This window comes from Cygnus olor, chromosome 4 (genome assembly GCF_009769625.2).
Source record: "Cygnus olor isolate bCygOlo1 chromosome 4, bCygOlo1.pri.v2, whole genome shotgun sequence".
NCBI lineage: Eukaryota > Metazoa > Chordata > Aves > Anseriformes > Anatidae > Cygnus > Cygnus olor.
This window is the reverse complement of record NC_049172.1, coordinates 62,617,352-62,635,531: the sequence shown is the minus strand read 5'-3', so window position 1 is coordinate 62,635,531 and position 18,180 is coordinate 62,617,352. Positions and strand designations below refer to the sequence as shown.

Sequence of the window (18,180 nt, the reverse complement as noted above, 5' to 3'; positions counted from 1 at the left end):
AGCTGCAGTGTTGTTGTAGTTACGAGTAGTTACGCCACTCTTTAAAGGTCTGTCTCATAACTCATAGTATTTAAGGCAGTTTTTTTCTTCCTCAGATTGAAAAATATGTATAATTATCATAAGAGGCACCACCATTTCCAATGTACCTTTGTGAATAAATATCAATTAATTCACGCATCATGAAATGATAATGAAATATTACAACTTCATCTGTGATAACAGTGTAACTTTTCATGCCAGTTCACTTGCAATCATCCTCTCTAGATTGCTAATTATATGCCTCAAGCTGTATTTAGTAGAAGAGATTGAACCATTTGTTCTTTTGTATATTTTGTCAGAATAGAATAAGCCTGTATGAAATATCTTTGGACTTGTTCACACTGGAAAAAAAAAAAATCAGCACTCAAACCTACTGCATTGTTTACTTAGCATAACTGTAAAATACCTCACTTCTGTGTGCAAAAACAATCCTTGGAGCACATGGGTCTAACCACATACTGGACTGTTCTTGTGAATTGTTGAGCTATTATGCTGCTCATATTATGTCATGGCATGGATGCCTACATACTCTGGAAACTCTACTAATGAAATTTTTCCTGGATAAATATCATCAGTTTTATGGTCTCCTATCTCCCACAGTATGGATTTTGAAGCTTTTTCTTTATTTTTTAGAAAAAAAAAATCATGGATGCAAAATCCTCCCACTCCTTTACTTATGCATAGGATAGAATTTATTTGTACTATCTTATTAATGGTGAGTAAAATGTTGTACCTTATGTTGTAATCTTATCTTCCACATAACTGCAGCCTAGTTTGTCAGTGCCTTCACTGTAGAAGCTAAAGCTTTCAGGGCCTGTGTCCAGGTTTTATGTATCAAGCTTTAACTGCAGAGATGAGGCTCTGGATTTAGTGGTATATCTGCCTCTATGGAGACTTCTATAGAAATTGTGTTACTTGTTTTACCTGCAGTGATGGAACAAAACTGAGGCTGGACACTGAAGTACAGCCTGTCAGGATGGATGGAGGGAGCACTGACAAAATGCTATGGCCCTGGTTACACAAAGGTACAAGACAACATAATTTTGCCCCACTATTGCACTATAGTTAGTGTTATATTTACCTGATATCATTTTCATGGGTATTCATGTCGTTTGGTAGTCTCTCAGTTGAAAGAATCTTTCCTGAGGGATGGGTTTGGTAGCAGAGAGAAGCATTTAAAGGCAATTTTGTGATATAACTGCTTTTATGTGATATAAATAAATAAATAAATAAATATTTATAGTATATATCAGTGAGATATCAGCCAGAAATGTGAAATCCTTAACAAAACAGAGATATATTTCAGGTATTTTATTTTAAGAAGAAAATCTTACAAAGTCAGGTGCTCCAAGGAGTTTCCAAAATATCTGCTTTTTTAATCTCAGTGGAAATGCGCAAGGAGACCAAGGTTCTTGCACAGGTAACAGTCTTTATGGGAGGCCGAGCTGTCACATCAGTCTTTTTACAATGGAAATTCATGCATTTATTGTTCATAACATAACTTTCCCTGCACCTGAGGTGCTCTCAGCATGTATAAATGCATATTCAATAGCTCATGTTGATAGATATAAGCCAACCTGTGCAATATGAAAATGATGTATGCATGTTTCCTAAACAAAGCAAAGGGTAGGGGTCTGAAAGACTTATGTGCATGGTTTACAGAATTTGGTCTTCACTTGTGAGAAAAGTATTTTTAAGCCAGTAATGTCAAGAATGACTGAAGAGTAGCCATCTTCATGGATCTGGAAGCCCATAGGGAAGAAATATGTGATCTTTGCCCAGTTTCTAATAACTTCCTATTACAGCTGGCACCAAGCAGAGTGTCTGGTGTGGTCTGGAGCGGTTGCTGCCACCGAACCCTACGTATGGTGGAGGGCTGTATAAATCCACATCGTAGGTAGTTGCCCAGCAGTTGCACAGCATCAGGGAGACAAGGTGTAAGAACCTTTACAGTCCCCTGTTCCTGCTGCCTTGGCATTGTGAACAGGCAGTATCACTTACTCTGCAGCCCACCTTCCTGCACAAGCACTTCTAGCGCTGAAAAGGGGCAATAATATTAAACATAATCACCAAAGAACATGCAAAGGGAATCTGTGCAACCATTTAGTTGGCAACTCTAAAGGAAAGGGAAAGAAAACCCAATCTTGTTGAAACAGCAGACCTCTTTGAAAACCATTTTTTACTTTTACCTGCTGATTTTAAGCAAAATAATTTATTTTGAGCAGCTTGTTCCTGGAAATGGTCTCATAATTGCTAACTTTATCTTCTGCTGCCAGCGTCTGTTTAATCACCTCCTTGTTGCGTTCACAGCCCCACACTGACGCAAAATCTCCTCCAGTTCTGATCCCTTACCTATTAGAGCCTGGGCCCAAATACCTCTTTAATGCTGAATGAGCAAACACCAAGTCAATGTGAAAGCCAACCAGGCATAACTTGCTGCAGAGAATATTTCTGTGTCTATTTCCCTTTTGCAACTCATATATAATATAGGCTAAAATTATGGCCTGAAAGTTGCTGGAATTCAATATTTGCTGAGCATTTTCTAAAAGCAGATGCTTTTGCTGTATACTAAACTATTCTTGCTTAAGCTGTTGCACTGTTTTATCAACAATGCAAATGAAAGCATAAGTTTAGATACTTAGAAAAAGGAATCAGAATGAGGTATCAGAGTTCATGGCTTCCTCTGCAGAGGTGATTACCACCAGCGGCTTCCACACTGCAGTCCGCCAACACCGCTGAAAATTAACTGTTTTACTCAACTGTTGAACTGTAAGGTTGGGGTTGCTAAGACCTGAGTTAGGTACTGGCATATCCATTTATGTTAATGCTGGGCCAATTCTGCATAGACACTGCAACAGTTTTAGGCACCTGGAGAATTTATAGCAAGAAAGTAAAGCATCCCCAGATGTTTGGTTTCTGTAGGGTTGGAAAATAGCTGAACAGCAATATTTTTCAATAGTTTTGTGATGTTTGGTACTCAGGTGCCAGAATTCCATCTAAGGTCCATTTTGGGTACCTAAGCCTTTGTTTAGGTACAGCCTCAAAGCTTAATTTTGGGCATCCAGGAATTTTGGCACAATGCCAGTGTTTAGACGCAGCAGAGGAATTTCGGCAGCTAATCCAGGAGATAAGGCTGTGATACGTGCCCTGGAATTTACAGAGACGTGCCCCGTGCCAGCACGCAGCTCTCTGAGAAGCCACACATCTTCCAGGCTCTGTGGGAATGAGCATGGGGCCAGGCACCTTCCTGGGACTCTGAAACTATGTGGGAGGTAGGCATAATGGGAGCTCTTTTGCGGCTGCCAGAAAAGCAGATCGGTAGAAATCATTTTGGTATGCATCTGTGCAAAACTGAAGCAATGCAGAGGGAAATCAGGCTGTTGTGTTTACCACATGTGTACTTTAACCGTGTACTAACAAGCTGCGTCCTATTGTCTTGCTGCAGAATGTGTTATTTCCCCAGGAAAAAAGTAAATACTATATTTCCATGCAGGGAAGCAATGGTTTGCTGGATTGGAAGGGACAGCTGGCATGTGTCTGTTGTGGCACTTTCCCTCTGCGCGGATGTCAGGATGCAGCACAATGCTGGCTGGGAGTAAAACAGAATTTTAATGAACAAGCTGCAGGGAGAAATAAAACAAATTTGTCTCTATCCAAGTGATCAGCCACCGAACATGCACATAAAATTCAGATATAGCAGAATAGCAAGTGAGTGTCTGTGATCAGTTTGGATTTTACTTTTCATTGACTTTCTCATATAAAATCTATCCTGGTGCATCTATGTGAATACAAATTTACCTTGAAACTATGCCTAAATCCCAGCCCATTAGTAACCAGCTTGTTATTGCTGCTAGTGCTGTCTGTTGCTGTGGCACACCTTACATTTTTTTGTTGTTCCTTTAAGAAGCCCATTTATGTAAACAATCAATTTATCTGGTGCAATGCATTTTTGCCTCAAATTCAGGCTGCATTTATAGGCAATATAGTACAATGCGGTTTCCACTTTTCTCCCAGAAAAGCAGCTCACAGAGTTTCCTCAGAGAAGGCAGCAGAGCCTGGGGTTGTGTTGCCCTTTCCATACAGTCCAGCTGTGCTGAGGAACAACTCCTCCAGGGGCACCTCGGGAAGCTGCATCCCACAGCATCTTGCTGGGAGATTGGCTCCCATTGACATTAAATCAGACAAAATTTTAAATAAAGCACAGAATATATATATATATTTAATTACTAATGTGTTGCAATATGCAACAAGGAGGGTCAGAGTCGGGGGCATGGACTGGTACTGCACTGCCTTATACCCAGTACAGCAGTAAGGACCATAGGGACAGTGTCTGGTGCTGCTTATAATCATGGTAGTGACATGATAGTTTGGACAGGTGAAAATCCCAAACACTAAGTTTTAGTGCTTCCTCCTACTGTTTTGGCATTATGAACTCAAAACGCTCAGTATCACCCATTCAAAAGGGGGACAAAGCTGAGCCAGAGTGGAAGGATGGGAGTGAAACCCAGACGCACTGAAATCGTGGCAAAGTTTTCACAGACCAAGAGTGATCAACATTTCACTGCAGATCTGCCTCTTTTCCTAGGTGATAGCAATGCTATTCACCCACAAAGGGAAATGTGGTAGGAAATTTGCAAATTTTCCTTCAGTAGTGACAGGGGACCTCACAAAACTAAATCTAGCCAGGAAGCCAAAATACAGGAGAGTAGAAGGGAAAGATTGCTGCATTTTCATTGCTGACAATGTGCTTGTTAGTTAGTTTTCCTAACTTCAACAGATTTCATAACGTTCACTGGGAACTAGGCACTGAAGTACTATTTCTGCTTCCAAAATCAGAACTGCAATCATACAAAAATAAGTAAATAACAGTTCATTTGTCCTGTTGCTCAGGTTCCTGCCTCTACCTCAGGCCTTTTCCAAGGAGCACCTATCTCAGCCCTTCGGATCTTATGACTTTCATTTCCTGCAGCCTGTATGTACTTCCCTAGGAACACTCAAAGGCAATGAGAAAGTATTGACATTTTGATAAGAAAAGCACAGAGATATAACATGCCCTACAGAGCAATATGCTGTCGGCAGACCACCTGGCATAGAGGGCCAAGTTGCCTTCCGAAGGGGTGACTCATTTTTCTTTCCACTACTTCTTGGTCAATACAACAACAAAGGGGAAACGAAGGGCCTGATCCAAAGTTTTTTTATGAAGCAGAGAAGAATCTCCCTGATGGATTTGGCTTGCCATGGATTTTGGCAGCAGTTCAGCCTCTAACATTTCTACCCTTGAGGAGACACTGGCTGCTATTAGCCCCAGTGACAGATTCTTCTTTTTCTTTTTAACCTGTAATTCTTCTTAAATTTGGAGTTATCTGTAACGTAGCTAAGTTAATACCCTAGCGCTGGGGTGGCATTTTCATTTTCAGTGTACAATCCTGTAACAAACACCGCTTACAGCAACTTCTCCCCCCTGTGTCTCTGACTCCTGTGCAGGCTCCATAACTTCTCTATAAAATGCTGTGGGCCTGGACTCTACCTCATGACCTTATGCATTCTCTCCTTGTTTTCCAGCATCTTCGCAACTTTTCTTTGTTTTATTAGTATGTGCATATAGGTAGATAGACAGGAACACATCAAAGTTTCTGTCAGGAATGAGCCTCATTGCTCTTAGCAGATGTCTACTTTGACAGATGGGCCTCTTAAACGAACTGCGGCTCCATTTCGTGATGCAGTAGGACACATTGCACCAGCTGGTGTTAGCACAGGGGAGGTCAAGACCTCTTCACATGCCTTTGCTTATTCCTGTAAATCTCTGTGTGGGAAGCACAATTCCAACTAAGGCAAGATCTAACAAGAGATGGTAGCAAAATACAGAGAGAAATGGTTTTCCTGGTTACATAGGCTAATAAAGAGATCTGGTCCAAGCCCAGTAGTAATCTCACTTCTAATATCAATGGAGGACTAAAATTAATTGCCCCTCTGTTTTGTCAAGTGATGATCCCTATTCTTCTTGGAGGGAAAATTCTGCCTTGAGATAGGACATCGCTGAGAGCTGAGGGGCATCACTATTCTCTGAGCAGATTTCTGCAGAAGAGGTGAGTAATTGTAGGCTTGATGGACAGGAGATTATAATCTGTTTCAAGAAGTGGCTTTTTTTTTTCTTTGAGGACTTGTGAAGACAACACATTTTCTTGCACTATCCACCTCCCCCCAAACTTCCTAAATATCTTGGCCTAAACTTCATCTGAGTGTGTTTTGCCAAGTGTTTGGAGAATGCAAAAGTTGTACACACACTAGGATTTAGACTCCATGAAAGCAAAAGGAAAGTAAATGGGAAGAAAAGAACAGGGAAAAGAAAAGTCTAGTGCTTTGTATTTCTATGAAAGGCACTGAATTCCACTGCTCCCCTTCTGTTGTTCATGTCTTGCTGTGCTATCTCTGATGTAGTTTATAAACTCCTCAGTGCAGACACCTGCTTGCTTTATTTGCACTCATAAGATGTTCATTGAATAAATTGCTAACAAACTACAACAATAATGTTATTGTGCAACAGTGTATTTACTATTGCTAAAGCAGACAATGGGGAGTTGCCCAAGCCAGAGCAAGAGGTAGGGGCATATAAGTGCAACACAATTAAAAGGTGCTAATATCATTAATTATTATTAACACTTGTATTTCTGTAGCAGAAGGAGCTACGAGCAGATTTATATCCCAGTGCTGCACTGTGCTCTTCTAAATCATAATGAGATCATTCCTGCCCTGAAAAAGAATACATTCAAAGACTTTGCTCTTGCAAAGTGTTCACAGATGAGGGACTAATGTACCTCTGAAAAGCAACTTACAGGACTTCTAGGCAATGCAGACAGGAAGAATAACTATTCCCATTATACAGATGGGGAACATATAGATTTGCATCAGCTCACAAAGAAAACCTGCAGCAGAGCGGTGAATCCAAATCTCCTGATGCCTACTTCAGTACCTTAACTACTAGGCTGTCCTTAAGTTACTGCTTAATATTATCAAGCATTTCCAATTTTTTTTTTTTCAGTAATGAATCTTACAGCCATTCAAAATGGAGCAATCTAAATTTAATTCTCTTGAACTGATGCTGGATTCAATTTCTTAAAAGTTTAAGATATAAAACATAATACTATGTCTACAGGGAGAATAAAAGAAGAGTCTTAAAGATAAAATTAATGAGACAGATAGAAAATGATAGTGCGAACTTTCTAACCACCATCTTAACAAAGGATAATGTTCTGGTACACTGAAAACTGTACCAAAAATTTTATTACACCAAATACTATGTGACTGCAGGGCACTCTTCAGGTGACAACAGTTCTTGACTTTTGAGAACTCTTTTCCAGAACTATTTCACTTTACTCAGGGGAGTTTCAGGTTGGAAATTAGGAGACATTTCTCCTCAGAAAGAGCAGTCAGGCATTGGAATGGGTTGCCCAGGGAGGTGGTGGAGTCACTGTCCCTGGGGGTGTTTAAGGAAAGGTTGGACGTGGTGCTTAGAGACAGAGTTTAGTGGGTGATTGTGGTGGTAGTGGGATGGTTGGACCAGATGATCTTGGAGGTCTTTCCAACCTTAATGAGTCTATGATTTTATGCTTTTGTTTTGTATATGTTTGTAACTCAAGAAATGTAAAATTCATTCAATTTCAACTTTGTTTTCTGAACTTTAACATTTACCTTTGACATAATCCAAGAATATAAACCAGAAAAAGAATAAGAGCAATTTTTTAACTGCACAAAATACATGTGTGAGATCATCCACATTTTGTACAAGCCAGGAATAAAACAACTCCACAATTAATTTTTCCCCTTTAATCTACTAAACGTTTTGGGCAACACTAAAATCTGAAAGGTCATTTCTTTTACCATAATCTAATATGGCTGGAACTCCCAAAATAGTAATACGGCCCTTATACTCCAAAGCATCTCTTCTGTCTGATCTCTGAGGATGCAAGTTTATTTCCTGAACAACTTCTGACTGCCAACTCTGCCTATACCAAATCAGGATTTTAACACAAAGATTCCTAATTAAATCTCATGTAGGTTAATGAAGATGGTTGCCAGCATAATACTATTTGGAATTAGTATACTCTTTAATATCACACGTGATGTTAAAATAATGTTTTCTTCACACTGTAAATCAAGTGCTCCAAAGGTAGGAAGTGCTAATATTAACGTAGATTTTAGAAGTAGTGTCACTACCCAGAAGACCATCCAGTATGATAGCTTTTAATTACTTGATCACCACCTATTTTTCTCACAGGACCCATGTGCTCTCAGTGCATTGAACTGCGTTTTCTGCACCACTTGCTAAATAACAACAGAAAAGCTAATTCTCGTAAGCTAAACTAACATTTCATGGAGTGAATAATTTCTCTGTGAAGGAATGCAGAAAGGGCTCTAGACTTTGACATGTAAATGGACTTCTGTATGCATTCACCAATTTTCTTCTCCTGTCATTTATTCTCCTCCCTCTAACTTTATTCATGATGCTACCAGTTTCTTGAAGATATTTGCTTTTTTGTTTAGTGTATGTAACATGTGTTTACTGATGAAAATTTGAGGCAGGGGGAAACACACAACCTCTGTTGGAATATCCCTTTACCATTATGTCACTAAAACTAGGAGGCCTCTTACACTTCCAGGCTTCTCCAGCCTCCAGTTCCTGTCTGAGTTTTCACCACTGGCTCCTTCTTGTTGCTGATTTCATGCTGATACATGGAGTCCTGTTGGTCTCCTGTATTGTTGGTACAGGTTTTGTCTTTGAATTTTGTGTTAGGTCAGATAATATAGGAGATCACGTCACACCAAGGCCTCTGTATGGAGGCGGCATCTGACTGCTGTTCTCCTGTGATTGCATAATTTCCTTCCAGCACTTTCTGGATCTGCAGTGACTTCCTATGACCTATGTTCTTTGCAGTTTATGCAGTTATCTTTCTCTTGCTTTTCACAGCTAGGTCAATAGCAATAGAAATCCACTAATCTTTATGGTCTTTTGATTTCCTTTTTTTTGTCCTCTGAGGGGTGGCAGGTAATTGCATCTTCTCAGGTGGAGAGTCTCTGACCTCTGAGCTGAGAGAGGAAATACTGCACACATAAAGTAGGGTGCACGGCAAACACACTCACCCATGCAGTCAGAAATGGGCAGCCTTCTCAGATCTCTCAGATTTGCCATTTGTGTCTTCGTTCTCTTCACTATTGGCTCTGTGATTGAACCTGGAATGGAGATGTCTTGTGCTTACCACCCTGCTTGGTGTTCATGCACCTGAGTTCTGCTTCAGCCTTCTGTGACTCTGCACCTGAACATGGTGTAGGAGGTATGCCATACTTCTGCGTAACATACTTGCAGTTTCTTGAGTGTCCTTCAGACAGACACAGACACAGACACAGATTTCTAGGTTGGAAGAGACCTCAAGATCATCGAGTCCAACCTCCGACCTAACACTAAGCACTCCACTAAACCATATCGCTAAGCTCTACATCTAAACGTCTTTTAAAGACCTCCAGGGATGGTGACTCCACCACCTCCCTGGGCAGCCCGTTCCAATGCTTAATGACCCTTTCGGTAAAGAAGTACTTCCTAACATCCAACCTAAAACTCCCCTGTCGCAACTTTTGCCCATTCCCCCTCGTCCTGTCACCAGGCATGTGGGAGAACAGACCAATCCCCACCTCACTACAGCCTCCTTTAAGGTAACTGTAGAGAGCGATAAGGTCTCCCCTGAGCCTCCTCTTCTCCAGGCTGAACAACCCCAGCTCCCTCAGCCGCTCCTCGTAAGACTTGTTCTCCAGACCCCCTCACCAGCTTGGTCGCCCTTCTCTGGACTCGCTCGAGCACGTCCATGTCCTTCCTGTAGCGAGGGGCCCAAAACTGAACACAGTACTCGAGGTGCGGCCTCACCAGAGCCGAGTACAGGGGGACAATCACTTCCCTAGACCTGCTGGCCACACTGCTTCTTATACAGGCCAGGATGCTGTTGGCCTTCTTGGCCACCTGAGCACACTGCTGGCTCATATTCAGCCGACTATCAACCAATACTCCCAGGTCCTTCTCGGCCAGGCAGCTTTCCAGCCACTCATCTCCCAGCCTGTAACTCTGCTTGGGGTTGTTGCGCCCCAGGTGCAGGACCCGGCACTTGGCCTTGTTGAACTTCATACAGTTGACCTCAGCCCATCGCTCCAGCCTATCCAGATCCTCCTGCAGAGCCTTCCTGCCCTCGAGCAGATCGACACACGCACTTAGCTTGGTGTCATCTGCAAACTTACTGAGGGTGCACTGGACGCCCTCATCCAGGTCATCGATAAAGATATTAAAGAGACCGGCCCCAGTACCAGAGCCCTGGGGGACACCACTTGTGACCAGCCTCCAACCAGATTTGACTCCATTCACCACAACTCTCTGGGCCCGGCTATCCAGCCAGTTTCTAACCCAGCGAAGCGTACGCCAGTCCAAGCCCCGCGCAGCCAGTTCTCGAGGAGAATGTTGTGGGGAACGGTGTCAAAAGCCTTACTGAGGTCAAGGTAAACCACATCCACAGCCCTTCCCTCATCCACCAAGCGCGTCACTTTGTCATAGAAGGAGATCAGGTTCGTCAAGCAGGACCTGACTTTCATAAACCCATGCTGACTGGGCCTGATTGCCTGCTTGCCCTGCAAGTGCCGTGTGATGACCCTCAAGATAATCTGCTCCATGAGCTTTCCTGGCACTGAGGTCAAACTGACAGGCCTATAGTTCCCCGGGTCTGCCCTCCGGCCCTTCTTATAGATGGGTGTCACATTGGCTAGCCGCCAGTCAACTGGGACCTCCCCCGATAGCCAGGACTGCCGATAAATGATGGAAAGCGGCTCGGCCAGCTCCTCTGCCAGTTCTTTCAGTACCCTCGGGTGCATCCCATCGGGCCCCATCAACTTGCGCACATCCAAGCTCCTTAGCAGGTCGCCAACCATTTCCTCATGAATAGCGAAGGCCACATCCTGCTCCCCATCCCCTTCCGCCAGCTCAGGGCACTGGGTATCCAGAGAACAACCGGTATTGCCGCTAAAGACTGAGGCAAAGGCGGCATTAAGCACCTCAGCCTTTTCCTCATCCTTAGTAACCAGGTTTCCCCTCGCATCCAGTAAAGGATGGAGATTCTCCTTAGTCCTCCGTTTCGCACTGATATATTTGTAAAAGGATTTTTTGTTGTCTTTAATGGCAGTAGCCAGGTTGAGCTCCAGATGAGCTTTGGCCTTTCTAATTTTCTCCCTGCACAGCCTCGCTACATCCTTGTAGTCCTCCTCAGTGGCCTGCCCTTTTTTCCAAAGATTATAAACCCTCTTTTCCTGCTAAGCACAAGCCGCAACTCTCTGTTGAGCCAGGCCGGTCTTCTTCCACGCCGGCTCGTCTTTGGGCACGTGGGGACGGACCGCTCCTGTGCCGTTAAGATTTCCTTCTTGAGGAGCGCCCAGCCTTCCTGGACTCCTCTGCCCTTCAGAACCGCCTCCCAAGGGACTCGGCCAACCAGCGTCCTGAGCAGCTCAAAGTCAGCCCTCCAGAAGTCCAATACAGCAGTTTTACTGGTCCCCTTCCTGGCCTCGCCAACAATAGAGAACTCTACCATTTCGTGGTCACTCTGTCCAAGATGGTTCCGACCACCACATCTCCCACCAGTCCTTCTCTGTTTGTGAAGAGAAGGTCTAGCGGGGCACCACCCCTGGTAGGTTCACTGACCAGCTGCATCAGGAAGCTATCTCCCACACTCTCCAGAAACCTCCTAGACTGCTTTCTCTGTGCCGTGTTGTGTTTCCAGGATATATCCGGGAAGTTGAAGTCCCCCACGAGGACAAGCGCCGACGATTTTGCAACTTCTGTCAGTTGCCTATAAAACTCCTCATCCGTCTCCTCATCCTGGTTCGGCGGTCTATAACAGACTCCGACCAGGACGCTAGCCTTGCCGGCCTTCCCGCGGATCCTAACCCACAGGGATTCAACCTTATCATTCCCAGCCTGGAGTTCCACAACATCAAAAGATTCTCTAATGTAGAGAGCCACGCCACCACCCCTTCTGTGCTGCCTGTCCCTCCTGAAGAGCCGATAGCCAGGCATTGCAGCACTCCAGTCGTGGGAGCGGTCCCACCACGTCTCCGTGATGGCAACCAAGTCGTAGCCTTCCTGCTGCACGATGGCTTCCAGCTCCTCCTGTTTGTTACCCATGCTGCGTGCATTAGTGTAGATGCACTTCAGCTGGGCCATCGCCTTCTTCCCCAGCCTAGCCATTGTTTCCCCCGGCACGGCTCCAACAAGCTTCTTTGAGCCCCGTCCCCCTTCTTGCCTAGTTTAAAGCTCTCTCTATGAGCCCCGCCAGCTCCTGGCCTAGGATCCGTTTTCCCCTTGGAGATAGGGACCCGTCTGGGGCCATCAGGCCAGGTGCCAAGTAAAGCTCCCCATGGTGAAAAAAACCAAAATTTCTGTGCTGGCACCAGCCTCTGAGCCACCTATTAACCACGTGAGCTTTCCATGTCCTCTCCGTGCCTCTCCCTTCCCCCGTAGGGATAGACGAAAACACCACCTGCACTCCCGCTCCCTCCACCAATCGTCCCAGCCCCCTATAGTCCTGTTGATAGCCTTCAGGCTTCTCTTTTCAAGATCATCACTGCCAGCCTGGACTATCAAAAGCGGGTAATAGTCAGAGGGGCGAACCAGGTTTGGAAGCTTCCTGGTAACGTCTCTGACCCTGGCCCCAGGGAGGCAGCAGACTTCCCTATGCGTGGGGTCAGGCCGACAAATAGGCCCTCCGTTCCCCTGAGGAGGGAGTCGCCCACAACAATCACCCTTCTCTCTTTCTTGGTGGAGGCAGTCCTGAGGCGTGGAGCCAACTTCCTCACCTCAGGCATCCTCCTGGGTAGGCTTCCTACCTCATCCTCACCCACCAGTCTCCCAAGCTCCAGGGCCTCAAACCTATTGTTCAAGGGCACCTGGGAAGGCAGCGCCAGAAGGGGAGGGCATCTCCTGCGAGGTCGAGAAGGGACCTGTCTCCATTCCTCCTCAACTCGCAGGTCCCCTCCCTCTGCCCGATGGCACAGGGCAGGGGGTCCACCCCCCTTTGGGGCATCTCACCCTGGTCCCTCTCCCTCCGGTCCTGCAGGGAGTCACTCCACCAGTCTATCTCCCGCTCGCACTCCCTGATATCCCTCAACCTCTGCACCTCCTCCTTGAGTTCCGCCACCATGCAGACCAGGTCGTCCACCTGCTCGCACCTCACGCAAGCAGTCCCCCTGCCTCCCGCCAATGGCAGCAAGAGGCTCAGACACTCCCCGCATCCGGAGACCTGAACTGCTGCATGTTTGGACGGGCCAGTCGGTCTGGTGTGTACTGACTTCCTAGAGAAAGCACCATGCCTGGTGGAGACCATTGTAGCCCAGCTGACGGGAGAGCGCCCTTAGAGGAGGGTGTCCCTATGGGCGGGTGTGAGCGCTCCGCCCTTCCTGCCCGCCTGCCTGCGCTAACTGCCGCGTCACTCCCTGTTTGCCCGCCCTGTTTCGCCGCGCTCCTGGTCGCTCGCGCTCCCTAAGGGCTGCTTTTGAACGGCTGGGGGGAGGAGCTGTCGCTGACGCTGCTGGCTCCGCCTACGCCTCGTCAGCCTCCCTCACGAGGGCTGCCGGTGCCTGGCGGCTCCCTCACATAGGCTTGATGCCCGAAAAATAGCCCTGCCTGTCCCGATCCCGCGCTCCGCTGCAGCAACGCGTCTGCCCCGGAGCCGGTCGCCTCGGCAAGTGGAGTAGAGGTAGAGTACTTCCTTATTTTGAATATCCAATTAAAATGAAACAGAGCTTTTCCAGAGATGGGCTACAATTTCAAAAACTTCTCCTTGCTGGGAAAAGGAAGACCCTTTTAACACTACTCACTGTCCTCTCCAAATTCAGATAACAAAGTAGTTTCTTCCACTAACTTTTATACATTTATTCATCTCATGATGGAAACTCTGAAGTCTGCTCACATGGCTGCTTGCTCCACACTGTATTCATCCTACACTGGGTAGGAGTAAATTTATTTCTACAGCACTAGGTCTTTGCAATCTCATGAATTTTGGAGTGCAAGTTTTCTTCCTGCTACTTTCTCATTGGCATTACACTCACCAGAGCCACAGAGATCTATGTACAGTACAAAAGCAGAACGGGATTCATCCAACTAAATATTGGTCTGCTATGCAGTGGTCCATGTCTAAGCTCCTTTAAGGCTATCTTACTGGACAGAGACAAGAACTCTTCCATCACAGTGCAATTCCACCTAGACAGGTAAAATAGGTCAGCTGAATCACTACTTAAAAGTGCCTGTTTCTTACCACAGAACGTAAAATGAGTCCTAGATGACTTGCTCATTTGCTGGCATCTACATTGTAGATGTGTACATTTAAATGAGATGAAAACCACTCCTTGAGCCTGTATTAACTCTCCTAATCAACTATTGTACTACAGCACAGGACAATTGCTGATGCCCACTAGCATGTTTTGAGTGCAGGAACTGGTGGTTTCCTTATGAAGCTTTCCAAAGAATTTTCATCATCCCACACATCCCCCTAACCCTCAAATTAAATAGATGAATCAAATTTTCTTTAAAAAATATAGCCAATAACTCATTTTCTAAGAGAATAAATCTTTCTGGGAAACCTACCAACAAATGGTTTAGCTTTCTGGCTATTGGACAGCACAGCTGGGGGCAGTTCTACTTATCAAGTTGGGGTCCCATTGCAGAAGAAATACAAGATTTCTGGGGCCAGAGTGATAATAAGCATAAGTCACTAGTTCTGTAACTACCACGGTTGCACAACAACTAACAGTGGTTACAGATGTAAAAGCATGTCTTTCTTCCCTGGATGAGCTTTGTAACCCCCTTTAGGTGATGTCTGCCATGTCAAATTTCAGCTTGAACAGCTGAAGCTTGGCAGAGAGTAAGCAGCAGAAAATGGGGTCTCTTCAGGGCATGGGCTGGATGACATTAATAATAGACACTGCTACCAGCTCTTTCCTAGCTGCTCCTCACTGACAAGGCTTTATTTCTTGTCTTTCCTATGCTTAATTTAAAAATGCAAGATTCCTCATAATCCTTAATTGTTTTTTTGGATCATTAGGTTAGGGTAGTTAAGTTGAAATATCACTAACAATGTTTTTTCATTAAAAGGGATCATTTCCTTCTTTAACTTGCAGAATCATATTCTTACCGATGGAGAACCATAGGCAGGCTTGATCCTTGTAATAATAAATGTGAAATTCCCAGGTTCTGCCTTTCCTGTTCAGGGCCCTGAGCAGGTGAATAGTTCAGAAACATTGCAGCAATACCTAGACAGTGCAAAGGGCTTGGACTATTCCTTTGTGCCTGTCTACTTTTCTGCTTATGGACCTAGGATCCATCTTCTTTTTTTTTTCTTGGAGGTTAGCAAGAAAGTAGTTTAGTCTCCAGTTCCTTCTCTGACTTTCAGCAATGCAATACTCTGACCTCCAAATGTCTTTGAAAAATCCTCTGCTAATCCTGACATTTTTTTTAGTTTGCAGCTATCTGACTGATTTATAACAGTTTCAAAGGGAAGTGAGCACCCCATCCATTATCAATCAAACCTCACCTCTTGCTAAGCTGTAGAAAGACTATTCCAGCTGTAAGGCTGTTACTCACCAGCCTCCATGTACCAGCAGAGAGATTAGAGGTCTTGAACTTTACAGAGTACATTCTCATAGTGCTTGCTGAGTTATGTACTGTTGCCACAAATTCCCATGCATCATGATGAGAGTATGCTTATGCAGGATAGTGTTATTTTCAACCAAATTTCTGGTGGTAGAGGATTAGATAATATATTTTCATGCTGGTCTGCTACTTGCAATACCACACATATCAAACAGCTGGAGAAAGCTTCAGAAGCTCAGGACTCCAAGACTAGCTGGTACCCACAAGTTACTGAGGGTGGAACTCATCTTACCTGACTTTAATCTGAAAATCAAATGTCTAGCCCAAGGAAGATTGGGATGGCTTTTCTTATGGCAGGAGGGGTGATTGTCTCTCTGAAGGCGGTTGTTTAATCATCCTCAATACCTCTATAAGGAAGACTTTTTCCCCAGGAACAAGGCAAGGAATCTCACATAGCTTAAAATCTAGGGGGTGTGTAGCTCCAATAGATCATACCCAACTGCCTCATTGTCACACCAGCTGGTGTGACAAAACTCCACCTTTTTTGCTAGTACTTTAATTGGTATGGTGTTGGTCACCGTTAGAAAGCTGCAGAGAATTTGCAGGGCTGCACAACAGCTGGATTGCAAGAGATGGCAATTAATGTTTTCCTTATCCCTCCCTTGAAACTCCCTATGTGATATAACACAACACAGTGCTGAAATGATATGATAACGGCAGTTCTGAGCCTCCTGTAAGTGAACCAAGGTTAAAGACATCTTATGGAAACAAAACATTTTAACTATAAATGAGAAAAAAAAAAAAAAAAGCAATTAGGTCATTTAATACTTGTAAACCTCTTCCCCTCTTTTTTTTTCTTAGAAAATATTATTTCATCAGAAAAGAGAAAAATGTCACTTGAAATATCACTTTAAATATTTTTTTTTAATGCTACTATGTGTGTGTGTGTGTGTGTGTATATATATATATGTGTGTGTGTGTGAAATAAAAATTCAACCTTCGAGCAGCCTGGATCCAGATATTTCATCATGAAATCTGAGATGGAAAGTACTGGAGTGATTCATCTGAAACCCAAATTATGTGGGATCAACCATTCACCATTTTACTCACGTGCTTAGCCTTACGCAGACTCAAGACCTGCTGCAGTGGATACAGACATAAGCTTGCAGTCCAGTTTCCCAGATCTCACCAGTTGCTGTGCAGCAGCTGGGTTCTGCACAGGTTTCTGCATGCTGTTTGCCCAGGACAGATGAACATGAGTAACAAAGCTTGTCCTAAGCTTATACGATATATTTAAATGCATGTGGAAGCTTATTTTTGCTACAGACCAAATCCTGCTCACTTATGCTGGTGGTGAATTTCATCACCTTGAATAGGACTCACCACTAAAAGATGAGTTTTTGCAAGCGATCAAAACAGTTTCAATGACATTTGACTCTAAATCTTTGTATGATAAAGCAAACCTATAAAACTCCACTTGCCCCCACCTTCTCCCCTCTTGATTTACAAAGGTGGAAACTTTCAGGATGTCTGAGCTGGAGACAATAAAACATTTTTCAAAAACACATTAAGAGTGTCAAAAACCACCTTTGAGATGAGTAACATCTTTTAAGTAATGGGCTAAATCAAACCAAAACCTTTGCTGACATTTTGATTGCATTTGTGTTAGTCGGTATATGAAAAATTAACTTTACACATAAAAATTTATTGTAGCTTCTTTTATTGCCTAGAAAGGAAAGTTTAGTGTAGCCAACTGAACCATGCTTCTTCATGGGTTGTCACTTTATACACTTTATTATTGTAACTTATGGGGATGTTTGTAAGCAAAGGAGTGTTATTTATTCTGCAGCACTCCCATTTGCTCACTCATTACACTCATCATGGTTCTCTGTAATAAACTTCATAATATCACACATTAATGGGGTTATTTAAACTATAACTACTATAAGTTAATGTGCGAATGCCTTGCAGTTTTCCCTTGTTTACTTGCAATCCTGAAATAATGTTTAGGACGTGCTCAGAGTCTGGGAAGAATCACACAGTTCAGTGCAGTAATGTAGGGGGAAAATGTACAATTATTTAATAAATATAGAAGAATTGACATTAATATCTGTGTATCATTGGGTGTGTCTATTCATTAAAATGATTGCTTGCTACTTACTTGTGGCAGATAAAACATTAGTGTCATTTCATGCAAATTGCTCTGAAAAATACTTGCCAAAAACCAGTGCAAACTTTGGAAATAGTATTTTTTTTTCTAAGAGTTAGCAGAAATGAGAAGCAGCCAAACTGCAGGTACCTGAAGGCAAGAACTCTGGTGATTAACGTTATTATTTTTTATTATGTAATTTCTTTTGCATTATGACCAGATCCATAGATCTATAATCCTCCCACACACTCTCTGCCTCAAAGTATCTTTTGAAACAAATGTTTGAGAACTTAATAAGTAATTCTTAGCAAAGTTATTTTTATAA

At 43.8% G+C, this 18,180-nt stretch overlaps 1 pseudogene; it reads right to left on the bottom strand.

Moving 5' to 3' along the window:
- Positions 1–9,507: 9,507 nt before the first annotated feature.
- On the bottom strand, positions 9,508–16,937 carry LOC121069366 (annotated as a pseudogene).
- Positions 16,938–18,180: the final 1,243 nt, after the last annotated feature.